Below are 19,545 nucleotides of genomic sequence, written 5' to 3' on the forward strand. Positions count from 1 at the left end.
ACTGCAGTAAGTATGCAATGGTGTCTCATTGTGATATTAACTTATAATTCTCTATTTAATAAGGTTAAACATTTTTGACACTTGCCTATTTGCTATTCATACATCTTCTTTGTTGAAGGGTTTGTTAACTATTAAGCCCATTTTAAACAATTGGTTTATTTGTCTTCATAAATATTCATTATGTATTTTCAAATATTTTATATGTTCTGGTTATAAGTTCTTCATCAGGCATATGGTTTTCAAATATTTTTTCCTATTCTGTGGCTGCCTTTTATTTTATTTTACATTGATTTTGAGGAAGATTTTTAATTGTGATAAAATTTAATTAATCAGTATTTAATAGGTTTTTTTTTTTTTTTTTTTTTTTTTNTTTTTTTTTTTTTATACTTTGTGTCCTAAAATCACAAAAATTGCCTCTAGGTTTGCTTTCAGACATTTTATGGTTTGCCAGTTTGCCTCTTTTAATTTGGTTTAAAATCTACTTTGAGAAAATTTATAGATTTGATGTTGAGTAAGAGTTGAGGTTATTTTGTTTTTCACGTGTGTAATCTAACTGCTCCAGCACAATTTATGTAAATAATTATTTTATACTCATTGGATTACCTGACTTAACTTGGCACACTGTAGAAAATCGATTGATTATGTGGGTGTCCAATTCTGCATTTCTATTTCATTGATTCACATGTTTATTCTTTTGCCAACTCCACACTGCTTTAATACAGTAGCTTTATTCTAAATCCTGAAATCAAGTAGTATAAATCATCCAACTTTGTTTTGCTTCAGAATCTTTCTTCATATTCTATTTCTTTTGGAATTCTATAAATTTTAAAATTAATTTATCAGCTTTTATTCCAAAAGTCCGCTGTGATTTTGGTTAAGGTTTTGTTGAATCTCAACAAAAATTTGGGGAGTTTTGACAATATTGAGTCTTCTAATCCATGCATATACCATTTCTCCCCATTTAGCTAGCTCTTTAATTTTTTGAAGCAATAATGTGTAGTTTTTCAGTACAACTCTTGAGTATCTGTTGTTAAATTTGCCCTAAGTATTTCATGTCTTCAAATGCTGTTATGAAAGGCATTTTAATTTTGATTTCCAGTTGTCTGGTACCAGCCCATACAAATGGAAATGGTTTTTGTATGGTGATCCTTTATCCATCTACCTTTTAAACTCATTCATTCTCCTAGCTTTTTTGTAGGTTACTTAGGATTTTTCTAGATAGACAACTATGTCATATTAAAAACAGTTGTATTCCTTCCTGTCCAATCTCTATGTCTTTTATTAGTTTAATTTTATTTATTTTTCCGTATTGTTCTTTCTAGGACCTCCAGCATAATAGTTAAAGAAGAAACCACAAGACCAGGCTTGGTGGCTCCTACCTGTAATCCCAGCACTTTGGAAGGCTGAGGCAGCTTAATTGCCTATGGTCAGGAGTTCAAGAGCAGCCTGGCTAATATGGCAAAGTCCTGCCTCTACTAAAAATACAAAAATTAGCTGGTCATGGTGGCAGGAGTCTGTAATCCCAGCTACTCAGGAGGCTGAGGCACAAGAATGGCTTGAACCCAGGAGGCAGAGGATGCGGTGAGCTGAGATTGTGCGATTGCACTCCAGCCTCAGTGACAAAGCAAGACTCTCTCTTAAAAAAAAAAAGAAGAAGAAGAAACCACAAGAGAAATTAGAAAATATTTTCACCTGGTTTAAAATTAGTGGTGGTGAGAGATATTCTTGCTTTGATCTCAGTTTTAGTGGGAAAGCCTTAAAGTTTTCACCATTAAATTTGTTGTTGGCAGTCGGATTTTTGTAGATGTTCTTTGTTAGCTTGAGGAAATTTCCTTCTATTCCTGGTTTGCTAAGAATTTCTACCATGAATGGTTATCAAATTTTGTCAAATGTGTTTTATGCACTCATTGAGAGGATTATATGATTTTGTTTTGTTTTAATATGTTCATATAGTGAATTACATTGATTTTTAGATGTAAAACCAACTTCACATTCATTGGATAAAGAAAAAAAAGATCATGATATTTTATACTTTATATATTTATTTAACTAGATGAAATTTTAACATTTTTGTTGAAGATATTTGCATATATGTTATGAGTACAGGAGGCTATAGTTGTGTCTTTTTTTGAAGTCTTTTTTCTGGTTTTATCCTCAGAAAAATCAGCATTGAAGGGATGTAACTTAATGTATTAAAAGCCACCTATGACAAACCTGCAGCCAACATAATACTGAGTGGGGAAAAGTTAAAAGCACTCCCCCTAAGAACTGGAACAAGACAAGGATGTTGACTTTCACCACTTCTATTCAACATAGTACTGGAAGTCCTAGCCAGAGCAATCAGACAAGATAAAGAAATAAAGGACATCCAAACCAGTAAAGAGGAAGTCAAACTGTAGCTGTTTGCTGATGATATGATTGTATACCTAGAAACCCTAAAGACTCCTCCAAAAAGCTCCTACAACTGATAAATAAGTTCAGCAAAATTTCAAGATATAAAATCAATGTACATAAATCAGTAGCTCTGCTGTACACTCCAACAGCAATCAAGGTGGTAATCAAATCAAGAACTCAAACTCTTTTATAGTAGGTGAAAAAAATAAAATATTTAGGAGTATACCTAACTCAGGAGTTGAAAGACCTCTACAAGGAAAACTACAGTTTATTCCTGTTGAATGAAATCATAGATGACACAAACAAATTGAAACACATTCCATGTTCATTGATGGGTATAATAAATATTGTAAAAATGACCATACTGCCAAAAGCAATCTACAAATTCAATGCAATTCCCATCAAAATACCACCATCATTTGTCACAGAACTAGAAAAAAATCCTAAGATTCATATGGAACCAAAAAGGAGCCCACATAGTGAAACCAATACTATGCAAAAAGAAAAAATCTGAGGCATCACATTATCTAACTTCAAACTATACTATAAGACCATAGTCACCAAAACAGCATGGTACTGGAATAAAAATAGGCACATAGACCAATGGAATAGAGTAGAGAACCCGTAAATAAAGGCAAATACTTACAGTCAACTAACTAATATTCTACAAAACAAACAAAAACATAAAGTGGGGAAAGTAAACTCTATGACTAAGAACCCAAAAGCAAATGCAACAAAACAAATATAAAAAATAGATGGGACTTAATCAAACTAAAAAGCTTCTGCACAACCAAAGAAACAATCAGCAGAGTAAATAGACAACCCACAGAGTGGGAGAAAATCTTCACATTCTGTACATCTGACAAAGGACTAACAACCTGAATCTACAAGGAACTCAAACAAATGAGCAAGAAGAAAAGATACAATCCCATCAAAAAGTGGGCTAAGAATACGAATAGATAATTCTCAAAAGAATATATACAAATGGCCAATAAACATATGAAACAAAAATGCTCAACATCACTAATCATCAGGGAAATGCAAATAAAAACCACCACATGATATAACCTTGCTCTTGCAAGAATGGTCATAATCTAAAAATAAAATTAATAGATGCTGATGGAGATATGATGAAAAAGGAACACTTTTACACTGCTGGTGGGAATGTAAACTAGTACAACTACTGTAACTTCCTTAAATAAATAAAAATAGAATTACCATTTGATCCAGCAATCCCACTAAGGGATATCTACCCAGAAGAAGTCATTATATGAAAAAGATACTTGCACACACATGTTTATAGCAGCACAATTTGCAATTGCAAAAATATGAAACCAGCCCAAATGCCATTTAAACAACGAGTGGATAATGAAATTGTGGCATGTATATATATATATTATATAATGGGATACTACTTAGCCATAAAAAGAAACACAATAATGGCATTAGCAGTGACATGGATGGACTTGGAGACTTAATCTAAGTGAAGTAACTCAGGAATGGAAAACCAAATATTGTATGTTCTCACTCATAACTGGGAGCTAAGATATGAGGATGGAAATGCATAGGGATGATACAATGGACTTTGAAGACTCGGGGCAAAGGGTGGAAGGGGATGAAGGAGAAAAGACTACAAATTGCGTACAGTGTATACTGCTCAGGTGATGAGTGCACCAAAATCGCAGAAATCACCTCTAAAGAATTTTTGTATGCAAACACCACCTGTTCCTCCAAAATGTGTAGAAATAAAAAAAATTAAATTATCACTAGACTAATTGTTGCCTACAAAATAAATATTTTATCTGGTTTTGTATCCTTTTAGGATATGTCTCCTTCATATATTTTTTTTACCTGAATGGAAGTTTTAAAAATTTTTAAAAGATACTTGCATATATGTTACAAATATAAGAACCTATAGTTGTTTCTTTTTAAAAAGTTTTTTGTCTGGTTTTGTATCATGTTAGAATATGCCTCCTTTTCTACTTTTTAGAGGTATTGGTTTAGAATTGATGTTATTTCTTCCTTGAAAATTTAGTAGACTTTAGTAGCGAAGTCTCCTGAGTATGACATTTTCATTGCAGAAAAGAAGTTTAACTTCAAATTCAATGTCTTTAAAAGATAAGAAGGCTATTCTAATTTTCTATTACTGCTCATATTAGCTTCTGTAACTTATTTCTTTTAAAAAATTTTCCATTTCACTGAAGCAGCCAAATTTCTTGCTATATAGTTGTTTTTAATATTTCCTTATCTGTTTAATATATGATTAATCTGTGATATTATTGCCTTCTTGATATGGTTTGAGTCTGTGTTCCCACCCAGATCTCATCTTGAATTGTAATTCCATAATTCCCATGTGCGGTGGGAGGGACCCAGCAGGAGATAATTTGAATCATGGGGGCAATTTCCTACATATTATTCTCTTGGTAGTGAACAAGTCTCATGAGATCTGATGATGGTTTTATCAGGGGATTCCATTTTTGCATCTCCCTCATTTCACTTGCCCCCACCATGTAAGAAGTGCCTTTCACCTCCAGCCATGATTCTGAGGCCTCCGAAGGCATATGGAACTGTAAGTCTTCTTTTTCTCCCCAATCTCGGGTATGTATTTATCAGTATTGTGAAAACAAACTAATACACTCTGTAATTCCTGAAATTGCCAACTTTTTTTCTTGATTAGTATCAGTAGAATTGTATTAATGTTGTTTATCTTTTCAATAAGCCAGCTTTTGATTTTTCTCTTTTACTTTGTTGCATTTATTCTAGTGCATTGATTTATGCTCTTGTCTTCATTATTTCACTCTCTGCTTACTTAGGGTTTAATTTATTCTTGTTTCACTAGTTTCTTTAAGACACAACCTCAAATCATTAACACATGGCCTTTTTCTTCTATTCTAGTTCAACTATTCAGCTACATCTATCAGGTTTTGATACATGATATTATGATTTGAACCTAGTTCAAAATATATATATTTTAAATTTCTCTTGTGATTTCTTCTGTAATACATAGGTTATTTGACCCATGTTGTATGATTTCAAATATTTAAGAAATTTTCATATATTTTGCTGTTATTCATTTCTAGGTTAAACCTGTTACATTTAGAGAACATCACTTGTATGAGTGTAACCCCCTTACATTTACTGAATCTTGTTTTATGGCCCAGAATATTTTGGTGTTTCATGTGCATTTGAAAGGTATGGGGTTTCTATTGTTGGATAGACTGCTCTATAAATATCAGCTAGATAATATTGGTTGATAAGGTTTTCAAGTGTCTCTGTTGTTTCTGTGTTTTGCAATTCTAGCAAATGTTGGGAGACTTCTGTGGAAATCTCCAAGGATAATTTGGATTTGTCTATTTTATTTTTCAATTCTACCAGTTTTTGCTTCTTATATTTTGGTGCTTTATTATTAGATACAAATGTCACAAGATCCTTGGGGTGTCACTTTTCCAGCTGGAAACTTCTGTGGCCGGTGGCACCTTTGCCTGAGTTTTGCTTGGGCACAATGGACTTGTTCCACCCACTCAGCCTGGCAGGCTGCACTTGGCTCATGCTACTGGCCTGGATTCCACACTGGCCAAGGGAGAGCCAGGTGTGGAGTGGTGAGGGGTGTGTGAGTGAGTGAGCATAAAATCTGGTCACTGACCACAGGCAGCCATGCCAGCTGTGGAGGAGAAGGCAGCTCCAAGTGCCAGCACAGGCACCAGCTCCCTGAGAGGCTGTGGGTGGACCAGGCATACTGCAAGCAGCTTCCAGGGTTGGCACTGGGAATGCAGTGGCACCCAGAAACCTGGAGATGCCAGAAACCACAGAGCCCCAAGGAGGGTGTCACAGGTCTGGCTCAGCAAGCTCCTAAGTCTGGGCTCCCTGAAGGGCTACATTTCTTCTCTTCTTCTCACCTGCAACATGGCAAGAGGCATGTTTTAGCCTTGTTTGTGTTATTGCTCTTTCAGCCCCACTATTAGGTAGATCCTTGAGTTCTTGTCCCCCATCCAGAAAGAACAAGATACACAGACAAGCAGAGGGTGAGCAAGGTGAAGAGGTGCTTTATTGAGCAACAGAACAGCTCAGAGGAGACACACAGTGGGTATCTCCTCTCTGCAGGCATATTATCCCATTGTCTGCCTGAGTCTGGCTGAGTCTGGGGGTTTTATGGGTTTCAGAGGGGAGGGAGTGCATGCTGATTGGTACATGGATAGCCATGGATGGGCTGGAAAAAGCACCATGTGTTCTCACTCCAGTCTGTGGAACTGGCAACTGGCCCCCAGGCTTCAGGCTGTCCCTGGCCTGAAGGTGAGGTTTCACTGGGGATCTACTCCTTTTCATCCAGGAGCCTGTTTGCCTCCTGCCTCCATTAACCTGCCATCCATGGTGCCCACAGCACCCAGGCTGTTCGTGTCAAAGGATACCTAGAGGCCCATGCTGAGCACCCCTTAGCCTCCCTTCAGCCTCCTTCTCATGCTTGTGGGTCTGGAGGGGACCAAGACAGCAGGGGGCTGGCATGTTAGTGCTGCCCCGATCACTCACACAGTAGGCCAGGTAGTGACAGTGCCCAGGCTCAGCCACAACTGTGCTCTGAAATTGAAGCAAGTGCCGGGAGCAGAGAGGCCAGGCAGTGGGAGCAGGCACTTCCAAACTGTAGGGAAAGGGAACTTCCCAGGTCCTGGAGAGTGCAGAGATTCCAGACCTGGAGCTGCCAGTGGGCATGTGCAGCTGTGTCCAGGATGTTGGGGCTCCCACCCGTCCAACTTGGAAGGGGGTGGGACTTCTGCCTGTTGCCAGCTCCATGGAGAGCATGCAGCCCCAACTGTGCCTTCTCCACTGCAGCCAGCATTCCGCCAGTGAACACTCCAGATGGACTGCTGCTGCCATCACAAACACATTTAGTATTATTGTAAATGTCTTCTTGATGAAATAACTCCTTTATCAGTATAAAATATCCTCTTTAAATGTGGTACTAATCATTGTTCTGAAATCTATTTTCTCTGATACAGACATAGCTATTCTAGCTTCTTTTTATTTATGATTAATGTATAGCTGTTAAAATAGTTTTATTATTAACATATCTAGGTCGTATTTAAAGGTGTATCATATAGGCAGGGTAGAGTTGGGTCTTGCTTTTTTATCCTGTCTGACAATCTATTTCTTTTAATTTGAGTGTTGGGAACAGCGGTTCTCAAACTTTCTGGTCATATGATCCCCTTACACTCCACATGATTTTATTTGTGTGGGTTAGATATTTATTGATAGTTACCCTTATTAGAATTTTTTTTAAATTAAAGAGTTTATTGTTAAATTTAAAAATAAGAAAAACAGCATTAAATGTTAACACAATATACATTTATGAAAATTAAATAACTCAATTTCAAAAAGAGTTAATTTTAAAAAGTAGCTTTTTTTTTTTTTACATTTTTGCAAATCTCTTTAATGTTTGCAAAAGATGACTGGATTTGCATATCTCCTTCTACATTTAATCTATTGTGATAGGTTGGTTGTGTTGAAGTACCAGAAGAAAATCTGTCCTCACAGAGATATGTAATTGGAAAATGGAAGAGAATTTTAATAGCATTCTCCATTTTTAGCTTTGCCTTTCCTCAGTAGTAGAGAGAATTAAATAGTGCTTTGAAGGCAATGCTTTGTATTTGTGCCTTCTATTTAATCATTGAATTAGAATTTGTAAAGATTAGCGTCTTGAAGCTTGAGAACACACCTTTGTGTCTATCAACCTGTTGTTAGGTCTCTGCCTTCCTCACCCCAAGATTAGAAACACATTAAATATTATTACATTTCTTTCTATCATTTTGTTTTGTATGTTTATTTTTTGAATGTTTCTGGAATTAATTTATGCTTACATTGGGAGATATGAGTCTAATTTAATTTTATTCCAAATAAAGAAATTTTCCCCAATATATTTACTAAATAGATAACCGTTGTTCAGCTTATTTTTAATCCTTTCTCAATCACAAGCTAAATTGTTGATATATATCACATTAAGTCATTTCTAGTTTATGTTTATTAATTTGTCTTTTTCCTATGTCAGTACCACATTTTATAATTAGTTTATATTGATATGTGATAGAGTAAATTCCTCCATGTTGTTTTCTCTGTCAGAAGGTCCTCGTTATTCTTGTACATTTTCTTATACATATGCAAATTACTCCCAGCATGCAGGTGGTTCTTAAACTTATTACAAATTTATTAAATATAGTTATAATTCAGTAATTTTAATATAATTTATAATTTAATAGTATTGTATATTCTTACACAGAACATTGCACTGCATATATATATATATATATATATATATCTCTTCATTTATTTAGGTTAAGAAAATATAATTTCTTCATTTAGTTCTTGGATAATTTTATTGCTTATTTCTAGATACTTCATTTTAAAAATTTTATAAATGCAAACTTTTTTCAACTCCATTTTCTAATTGAAATACATCTATTATTATTTTATATTTGCCAGCTTATAGAAGTTACTATTTACCATTTAATTATCCTACATCATCTGAATGATAAAAAGTGTTTTATCTTTCTTTCTCTTCTTTAGTTTTCTTAATGCACTGTCTGTGACCTCTAATAAATAGTGAGAGTTGTGATAATAGATAAATGCATTGTTTTATTACCAGTTTTAGTGGGGCTTATTCAACTTAATTTTTGTAAAGTTTTATAAAATAAATTATTTAAACAAGAAAGATTTAAAAATTTATATCTACTAAGGATATTTAGCAAGATTGGGTAGAGATCTTTATTATACTTTTTTGACATCTATTGAGGTAATGATTATTTTTCTTTATTCTATGTAGCAAAGGCCATTGACAATTCTTTATAACACAAAGCTAGTCATGTACTGGTAAACCAACACTCCATAAAAAAAAGGTGCCCTGATTTGTAACATTTGCCAGTTTCCATGGTTTATATTATTCCAATATATTTGATTTCAAATGATTAATGTTTCATCAATTGGTCACAAAATTATTATCAATTGTCAGTTCTCGTGTGCTATTATAAGTCAGTTTAAACTCAACAGTTTATAAAACAATCTTTCATTTTTGGCTAAATTTAACCCAGGTGTTGTATAAAAATGCCTGGGCCATGTGTCCTTTAAACATAAAAATGTTTTACTAGTTTTTCAAACGTATCTAAGGTTATTTAACTATTTTAGCTTTCTATTTCTTCTAATGTCAATTTTGTAATATAGATTTTGCTGAATTTTTTTAAACCTTTTAAATTTTCTACACATTTATAGTATTTATTACAATTAAATTTTTTGTGTGTGTCCTCTGGGTCTCGTTTTTTTCTAATGCTGCCTGTTTATATTCTCTCTTCATTTTTTTAAAAATTAAGTCAGCAAAATTTTTTTTCTGAGTTAATTTATTGATTACAAAATAGATTATTGAGTTTTATACATGGGTAATATATTTTCACTCTTTCTTGATGTCAAGTCTGAGTATCTAAAACCATAATTTTGTCCAGATTTAATCAGTTATGACAGTCAGAGTGCTTTTGTTACTCTTATGCAGTATTTTAGTGAACTATATTGTATTAAAGACATGATCGCTTCTCCACATATATTGTATTACATTTCCAAAGTATTTAGCTAAGCGTGAATTAACTAATTAGAAGGAAAGTGGCTACATAGAGAAAAAGCAGAGGCATCAAGTCTCAACCACTTAACACTAGACTTCCTAATATAGCCACATAATTACTATTTCTTAGACGCTAGACTTCTTAATACCACTCGTGCCACCTTTAGCAAGATGATTGTTAGATCTGAGAAGCTTCATTCTTTTCAATATATTATTATGAACATGTTCAGTCATACACAAAAGATTAGTAAAATGAACTATGTATACTCACCATCTAGAGTCAATAGTCGGGATAAAGATTTTACCAAAGTTGTTTTATTTATTTATTTTTAATTTTCTTACATCTTTTTTTCTTCCATTTTATTTTATTTTTGCTGAATTTTTAAAAAGTAAATAATATATATCATTTCATTTAACTCCCACATACTTCAGAGTTATCTCTGAGACTTTTTAAAAATTTATAACCACAATGACATGATCTCACTTAACAAAATCAAAAATAATCTTTGGGTTTACCCAATACTTGGTACAAATCAAATTCTTCAATTGTCTCAAGAAATTCCTTTTTATAATTAACATACTTTTTTTGGATCTCCAAGTCCACATATCGCATTGAGTCGTTATATATTCTAAACTCATTTACGCTAACCTAGTCCATCTTCTCCTCCCCTGCTTTTATATGCCATTGAACTTGTTCAATAAACTAGTTCAGCTCTTATATAAAATGTCCTATATTCTGGATTTGCTTATTGCTTCCACATAATGACATATAACATCTCCTTTTATATTCTATGTTTTCCGTAAATTCGAAATTTGCTTTTAAAAGCTTGATTTGATTTACACATAAGTTTTTTGGGGCAAGAATATTTTGTAGGTAGATCCATGTATTTTACATTGGATAACTTCAGAAAGTATATGATGTATGATTGTTTCACTTTATGGATGTTAAAGCTGATCAATGGTTTCATGTGGTGACAGACTAATCCTTCCAATGCTGTTTGCTATTAAGCTTTTATTTAATGTTTTATCTATCTGTGATAACTACCTAAGTCAATTATTTGTTTACGGGTTGAAATATAATTGTTTTAAAAATTTTATCTTTTCTTCCACATTTATTTGCTAGATTTCTTCTGTTGTAATAGTTATTTTCAAATGATTTTCAAGATTTGTGTTTGTATAATTTTAACTTCCTCTTACTGAGTATAATTATAAATTAGTGTTTTCTTTTAAATGCATGAGTTTTCTAGTCAATAGACTTCAGTAAGTAGACTTCATCTTTGGTAATCATGTGTCCCATCTTCCTTCATGCTGGTTCTTGTGACATTTGGACACAACTCCATTAGTGTGAGATAGTGTTCTTGCTTTCCAGAACAAGATGTCTCAGGAAAATCTAGATTTATGCTTCAGGCAAGTATCCAACTAGTTCTCTAAAGAACTTTGGTATTTATGGAGCACAGTCTTCATATAGGAGCTGTCATTGCTACTGAGTTGTTGTTTTTAGACCTCATCTGTGGACAAAACTAGAAAATACATATGTTTAAAGAAAATAGTCACAATTTCATACTATTTTCAATTCAAAGTTGCCATTTTCATTTTTTACTATTTTCTGTGAGTTTATCATTACACTTTGTTTTCATACATTAAAATTCTTAATTTAGAACAACACAAACATAATTACATACTTGCTATATTCTATATCAAAATGAATCACATTATCACTTACATAATTCGGGTTCTTGGCATCCTTATTTGATTTGTTGAGTTTTGGAAGAGTTGTAATAAAATATTTAACTATTATTGTAGATTTTTCTGTTACTCCTTTATGTAATTTTGTTTTTACTTTTTATGTATTTCTAAGCTCTGCTGTAAGGTACATAAAGGTTTAAAACTGTGATGTCTTTATAACGGATGATACAATTTGGCAATATGAAATATTCATCTTTATCCTGTTTGATGCTTGTCACCTCAAATTTTATCTGTCAGAAAATACTTGCCTGCCTTATTTAATATATCTTTATTTTCCAGATTTTGATGTTAAGTTCTTGATGTGCCTTTTTCAAATAGCTTATAGCTAAAATTTGCATGTGACTTTGCATGTCCATGTGCGTTTTTATTTATATAGCATCATTGCATTTTCCCCTTATTGGAACATTCTCAGCCTTTTAAATAGAGACCCATCTCTGCTATAAATTTACACTTGCAAATATATAATTTTGGTTATACAAAATTTGGGTTGAAGGTGAGGTGAACAAGTGTTCTAAGAATGCCATAATGATCTAAAGTATTATGGGCTTTTTCTTCACAAGCTAAAGCTAACGTGGTTTAAATAAGGTCAAACTACAAGAAAAAAATTTTTAAAACAACATTTAAGAGTTCAGCTAACTTTAAAAATTGATGCTTACAGCAATAATTAGATACATGGCCAGTTGTATGCAAGAAAAAAAAATGTGTGTTATAAAGTGAATACATTGCTGGAAATATCAGTCAATCAACAGGAGTTGGAAAGAAACAAAAGTGATATGCAATGTCTCTTCAATGAATCAGCAAGTGAAAGAATGCCTTTAATTTTGTAGGGCACAGAAGGTGGCAGAGAGAGTAGCAAAGATTTTTAGTCGCCAGAATTTTTCAGGGGCCCCTTTCTCTTCCTAGAAACTCCAGCAGTTAACCTTTTCTCTAATAGTCTATTGTGCTCAATTAGCAGCTAACCAAATGATGCCAAGAGCATACAGTATTTCTTAATCAATTTTAACAAGTAGAAATTAGCAAATGAATTGTAAAAAATATATATTCTCAATATAATCCCTTGAGGCACAGCAGGGTTTCTGCTCTTTGGGAAAAACAAACTTGGAAATATATGGTATAGCACTATAGCATATGGAATAGCATAGTTGTAAGAGACACAAAGTTCATCCCATTGCCAGGGAATTTCCCAGTTGTGTGGTTTACCCAGAGGATTAGATGCTTTCTGAGCCCAGCATTGATCATCTTGCATTTTATTAGTCTCTGCAGTGTCATTACTATGGTTCATTATACTGTCTGCAACTGTCTTGGCTAACCTTGAAGATGAGTTCAAAATGCCTCTCGTCCTGTGAATATTTCTCCAGCTTTGCCTATTCTAAGTCAACTAGGTTTCCTCCAATCAGGAACTCATTAGGTAGGAAAGGTATGAAACAAAATCAAGAGTTGGGAGGGAATATAGATCAAAATCTCTTCTAAGCTTGCTATCAGTGCCCAATCCTGAAGCCTCTCATGTAGGTATTTCTATCCTATTTCCAGGGAGCCCAGCTAGATTCTACCAGCTTTTCAGTTCTAGTGGAAAAGTTAGAACAGTGCTTCTTAGATTTTTTCATCTGTGTACTGCTGATAAACAGAACTCAATCTGGGAAGGGCTGGGAGTTTATGGACTGAAGTAAGTGGTCTCAGGTGAACAGCTCTGTGTGTTCATGTGTGCGTGTGTGTACCTGTGTGCATGTGCATGTGTGAAGCATGCCACCTGGCATTGTTCACCTTTATTCTGGAAAATATACAATAATTTATCTGGGGGTGAAGGAAGATTCTTCCACTTCCAATTTATAGACTTTTGTTGAAGTTCTACTGTGGGCATGAGGTTGGCCAATGAGAACATTATTTGGCTAGCCACAGTGACAAGTTCAGCGACACAGCTGGAGCCAGTGAGACTCAATGCATCTTTTTCGTTTTCCCTGGGACTTGTAGGAAAAATGATTCTTGCTTTTTACTCTGAAGTTTGAAGCAGAGCTCTCTGGCACTTATCTTTTGTTTATAATAACAAAGTCAATATGGAGGAGAGAAGACTGAAAGAAAAACGTCCAGGCAATCTACACCCTAAAGCCAGTCCCACCCACGGGCTTTTCAGTTATATAAGCAAATTTGTTCCTTTTGTGTTTAAACCACATTGGACACATTGCCATTTAAAATGAACATATACAAAGTCCTTATTGATTCACTGATGCAAAACCTGTGTCCTTGAAACTCTTTGAAGTTTTTGGTTTTAGCCTAACAATTCATACACATTTAGCATTCAATTCCACAATATAACTATATATTTTTAAGTATAAAACATGTTTAAATTATCATTCAAATTACTTAACTGTCTGCCTCAAAATTTTCAAGTAAAATTTATTTTCCAGGAGGAGATGTCATATTTACTATATAGTTTCTCATTCCCTTGACATAATTCTGCATGTGCCAGGTGGTACATCTACTGCAATTTTAGAAACACAGACTTGAGTAGTTGTGGGTACAAGTATAATAGGGAACTTCTGAATACAGAAAGTTTTCAGGACTCAAAGACATGGAAAAGCAGTGATCACATAATAGGCTTTGTCACAAGAAGACCCATTTGGGACTTCTTAAACAGGCAGCATTCACTCCATCCACAGAGAAAGCTCCTGTGTGGAGGAATGCATAAATATAAAAATTCCATAAGGCAGTGGAGTGAGGTCACGATCTGAATTTCAACAATTTTGTTGAAATAACTCTGTGTAAGCAGAGATATTCCACGTTATAAATTATGACATACGACACCGAAGGGAACCAAGAATAGAGCTAAGGCCTCTGGGGAGCATGTTTTCATCTTTTTTTCCTCAGAGTTATTATTTCCCTAGGTTATGGACTACTGAGTTCATTTTTTTCACAAAGTTAGTCTAAATGTTTGTTTTTCAAAAGGCTCAGACTTTAGATGGTGATGAAAAAGGGTGTAGATTGACTAGTGCTTAACTAGTGCTTAACTAGTGCTCTAACCTTGCTTTACTGTGCATTGCCAAATGTGCATAGGCTGGAGGAAATAGGATATGATCAAGCCATCGAGTTTCTTTTAAGTGAACTTTTTTGAAAACAAACAACAGGAATTTATTTTTCACAGTCCTGGAAGCTAAAGTCCAAGATCAAGGGGCCAGCATGGTCCATTTCTGGTGAGGACCATTTTCTGAGTTGCAGACTGCTGTCTTCTCATTGTATTCTCACATGACAGAAAGAGGGCAAGAGAGGTCCCTGGGGTGCCTTTTTTTAAGGGCAATAACTTCATTCATAAGGGCTCTACTCTCATTACACAATGACTGCCTCAAGTCCCCTCTCCTAATGCCGTTTCACTGTGGGTTAGGATTTCAATGTAGAACTTGGGGGAGACACAAACGTTCACAGATCATTGCATCTCTTCTTCATTAAGCATGTCTATGATTGTCATTTACAAGAAAGTAGAATAAAATTTCAATATCTGAATGTTTTCAGAAATCCTGATAAAATGAGAAATATTCAGCCAAGTGTCTGGAATTTTTGTTCACTGATTAGCTACCACCTCAGTAATTGAAGGCATATGAATTTTGTCTTACATCTTAATTTTTTGACTCATAAACCTGTAATGAACTCTAGACATTGTATAGCCTCTTCTCTGGCCACTGGTCCAACTAATCTTAGATGGAGGGGTCCAATGTCGCTATTTCTTACTTCAAACTTTATTTTCATGAATTTTCTTTACATAGGAGGCTCTAGAATGCTATACAGCAGCAACAAAATACAGAAAATAATTTAACACCCACCTGAATGTTCTGCAATAACAAAAGTTTAGGAAAAAAAAGTATCACTTGATCCATTCTCATTCATCAGACCAAAGGATACTGATTCCAAAATTCACCGTTTCACTTTGAACTGCAGTATTATACTTGAACATATGATACTTTTTTCTTCCTTGGCTGAGCCTACTTGGATGCATTTATTTTGAATTTGTTTCAAGCAACTAAAGGAAATTAACATGACTTTGCACCCTATAGATTAACAGGCAAAGAAGTTATCTTTCCAATGTTACAAAATATTTGTGGAGATCATTTCTTCCCCAGAGCTCATTTGAACTTACCTCATCCCCTGCAAAATAGAAAGTGTTGTTAGCTGTAAGAGCTAGGAAAAAGCTGTCTATAGCTAAGAAAATAGCAATAATAACAATATTTTCAGAAATAGACATAATTAAAGACATTGAGTGTTGCCTGTAATGTTTTATTAATGTGAGAATCACAGAGGGATTTCTTTTTGCCATTGCATACAATAATAGCAAGAGAGGAAAGGTATTCAAGAATTCAGAGCTCCTCTACATTGTTTTCCCTAATTGTCCTAATTAGAGTGATTTTGAGCCTCGGTAGGTTATAACTATTTGGGTGCTTCTTAACCTTGGTATCCACAAAAATGATTTAATGTGCTTTCTTCTGTCTTATATAATGAAATAATTCCAACATACTAGTTCATTAAGAATATATGAACAGAGTATTTATTATATATTAAGAAAAACTCTATAATACAAATATCAGTCATGGGCTCTAGTAATAAAAAATATTCATTTTAAGGAAATGACAGTGCTCAACTACAGCCTACAAAATCAATTTGATCCTATCTCCCTTCTCAATTCTTTACTGAAAAGCAGTGAATGAATTAGAGAGCATAAATGGAGAGAAAAAAAGTTATATTTACTGAGTGTCTACCATGTTTTAGGTACTTTACATATATAGGGCTGTTTATAATAGCAAAAGAAAGAAAAGTGTACATTTATCCAAATAATTAGAGTGATTCAAGAAACACAAAACAAAGTGGAGAAAGGAGACAACTTATTTTATGGCAATGCCTTGGATCGCAATTTTCAAAAAAGGATGAAAGATCTAAAGATCTGAACCCTGACTGACATAGTGCTTGTATATGAGTTCTTGTTCCATGTTCAGGCCTGTCCCAGACAACCATCAACCATGAAACAGGATGCTTCATAATGGAGGAAGAACACAATATCCAAACTTTCAGAAACTCCTTGTTTCTCTTCTTGAAAATATGAAATTCCCATTGCATTGGAATCTTTATTTCTTAACCACACATTCTCTCTTTTTTTTTTTTTGATAAAATATATATTTTAGCATTCAGTTATAGGTCAAACAGTTCAAATGTGCTCAGGAAGTTCTCCCGTGAATCAACTCTCTTCTTACTTATCAGAGGGTACATTTTGTTGTGTCTGTTGTTAGTTTTATTGGTTAGACCAATAATTTAAAATAACATGATTATTCTCTTTCTTGATTTTTAAGTACTACAGTGTCCAGTGATAACCCACTCATATAAACTATCTGCATGGTAAGTAGAATTGGGAGTAGTTTGCATTTCTCATACAATGTACTTGATGGCTAGGTTACATGAATATCATTTAGGAATTGGGAAGCATTCCCCCTTTCTTTATTTTCTGAAAGAAAATATAACATTATGGAAGACAGTATCTACCTTAAAATGTGGTAGAATTAATTTATACAACTGTTCGTACTTTTATTGTGTGAGGGTTTTAAACATCTATTTCAACTTCTTTAATAGTTACAGGACTTTTCAAGGTTTCTCATTCTTTCTAAGTCTTTTTCACGTATGTATTTCTAAGTCTTTGTTCATTTCATCAAAAGTTTCAAATTTGCTAGCCAAAGCATATCAGAATTTTTTTTATGGATTATTATCTTTGCAATTTCTGTCTTATTGGCACCAATTCAATTCTAATTTAGTTTATTCATTTTAAAAAATGTTTTCTCCCCCTTGAACAATCTAGCTATTTTTTTTTCTACTTTATTAGCATTTAAAAATTTTGTTTTGATTGATATTTTCTAGGATCTTTTTTATATTCATGAATTAGTACTCTTCATTTTATTTGTCCTTTTTAATTTGAGTTTATTTTGTTATACACTATAACTTTTAAAATTGGACACATCAATTTTTAGTTTTTTCTCTTTCCCAAAGTAAGAATTTTAAAACTCTAAAATTTCCTGTAAATGCTGTTTTTACTATCTGGCAAACTTTTCATATACTTATTATTACCTTTTAGTAATAAAATTTAACTACAATTTATTATAATTTAATTTGTTTCCATCATTACTTCTTCTTTGACTCCTCAGTTATTTAATGAAGTATCTGTTTGTCTTTTAATTTCCAAATATATAGTGTTTTGAAATATATTGACAATAAAATCATGGTCAGAACATATGGTTAGTCTGATGATAAATCTGTGAATTTTTTTGAGTGTTGCTTTACAATCTTAATAAAGTATTATAAATGCTTCAGATTTTCTTGAGAAAATGTGTATGTATTCTTTATTTGTTGTCTACAGTTAGATCAAACTTGTAGATTATGCTGACATCTCCCACTACTCTAGACAAATCAGGCTGATTAGGCACCTTAGGTAAAAGGAAAAATAGCAGTTACATAAGAAATGAAGTGGCTTATGGGGAATAACCATTCAAGTGCTATTTTTTTTTTAAAATAAAAGAGCTTATAGCATTTTATTTAAAAAAAATAAAATAGGCTTCAGATTGAGTCATCTGTTTCCAGATTAGAATATAAATATTTATAATACAAATGTAAGTTATAATGTAAGACAGATGATGACAAAATAATAATAGCTTCCTGCTATTTATCATAGTACACTAAACTTAGAAATATCTAGGAATTATTTTGTTCAGTTCCCTCAACAAATAAATGAGGTTAGAAAGTGCTCTGTCTCTTTTACAGATGAAATTTAACAACTTATACCACAAAAACTATCTGGTAAGTGATAGATGATTAGAATAGTATCTGATCCAATCTCTGTGCTTCACTCTAAATCATTACAGTCTTCTGCTAAGTACTTACTAGGGTATTTGTGTGACACACAAAAAAAGTGTGATTTGTTCTTGTGCTCGATGACACTGTACTCTTCTTAGGGTGACAAGTCTCATACTAAAAATTACTATAAGATGGTACTAGTTAGTGAAACAATAAAGTTCTAACATGGAATTCAAATGTCGAGTATATAGTACAATGCGTATGGTATTATGAGATTGTCAGGGAGGAGAGGTCATTGTTGCTTGAGTTTTTAGAGAAAGTTTCAATAAAGGGGTGGGATTTTAAATGGAGTTGTAAATACCGACAGGATTCAGATAGAGGAAATATGTTCAACTGCTCTAACTGGAGGAAAAAGCATTGGTTTGTAGGCTACATTCTATATAATGTTAGTAGGTAGACTTGCTAAAACATGAGCTTTGCCTAAGTAGAGAAAAGAAGAAAAGGCCATCTAAGCCAAAGGTGCAGTGGATAGGAATAGATGCAGTGTGTGTGGCAGGGAAAGAGTGGAGAGGGTATTGGGAGGGACCTTTGAATGAGTTAGGTGGCATCAATGCTGTAGGACTGGACTTGCTTCGGAGGAAAAATGGAGAATCATTGTGAGATTTCTTTTTTTGTAGAGGAGTGATACAAAAACTAATCCCTCTATTTCTAAATTCTGATGGATAGGAAATAATATAAGAAGGAAAAAAAAAAGCATCTTCTACTATCTAGCTATTTCTGATGCATTTCATTATTTCCTAACTCCCAAGATTGGAAATTGGAAGATTTTGTTTTGATGTGATTTAAATTTATTTTATTAGAATGTAAGTCTATTTCTTCTCTTGTCTTTTCTCCATGAAAATAGGCAGTAAATTGTGATATTTTTCTTTTTTTTTTTTTTTTTTCCCATTTATTTATTTTATTGTATTTTTTTTTTTTTGGTACAGATGGTTTCACCATGT

Source organism: Cebus imitator, unplaced genomic scaffold, assembly GCF_001604975.1.
Source record: "Cebus imitator isolate Cc_AM_T3 unplaced genomic scaffold, Cebus_imitator-1.0 Scaffold373, whole genome shotgun sequence".
Taxonomy (NCBI): domain Eukaryota; kingdom Metazoa; phylum Chordata; class Mammalia; order Primates; family Cebidae; genus Cebus; species Cebus imitator.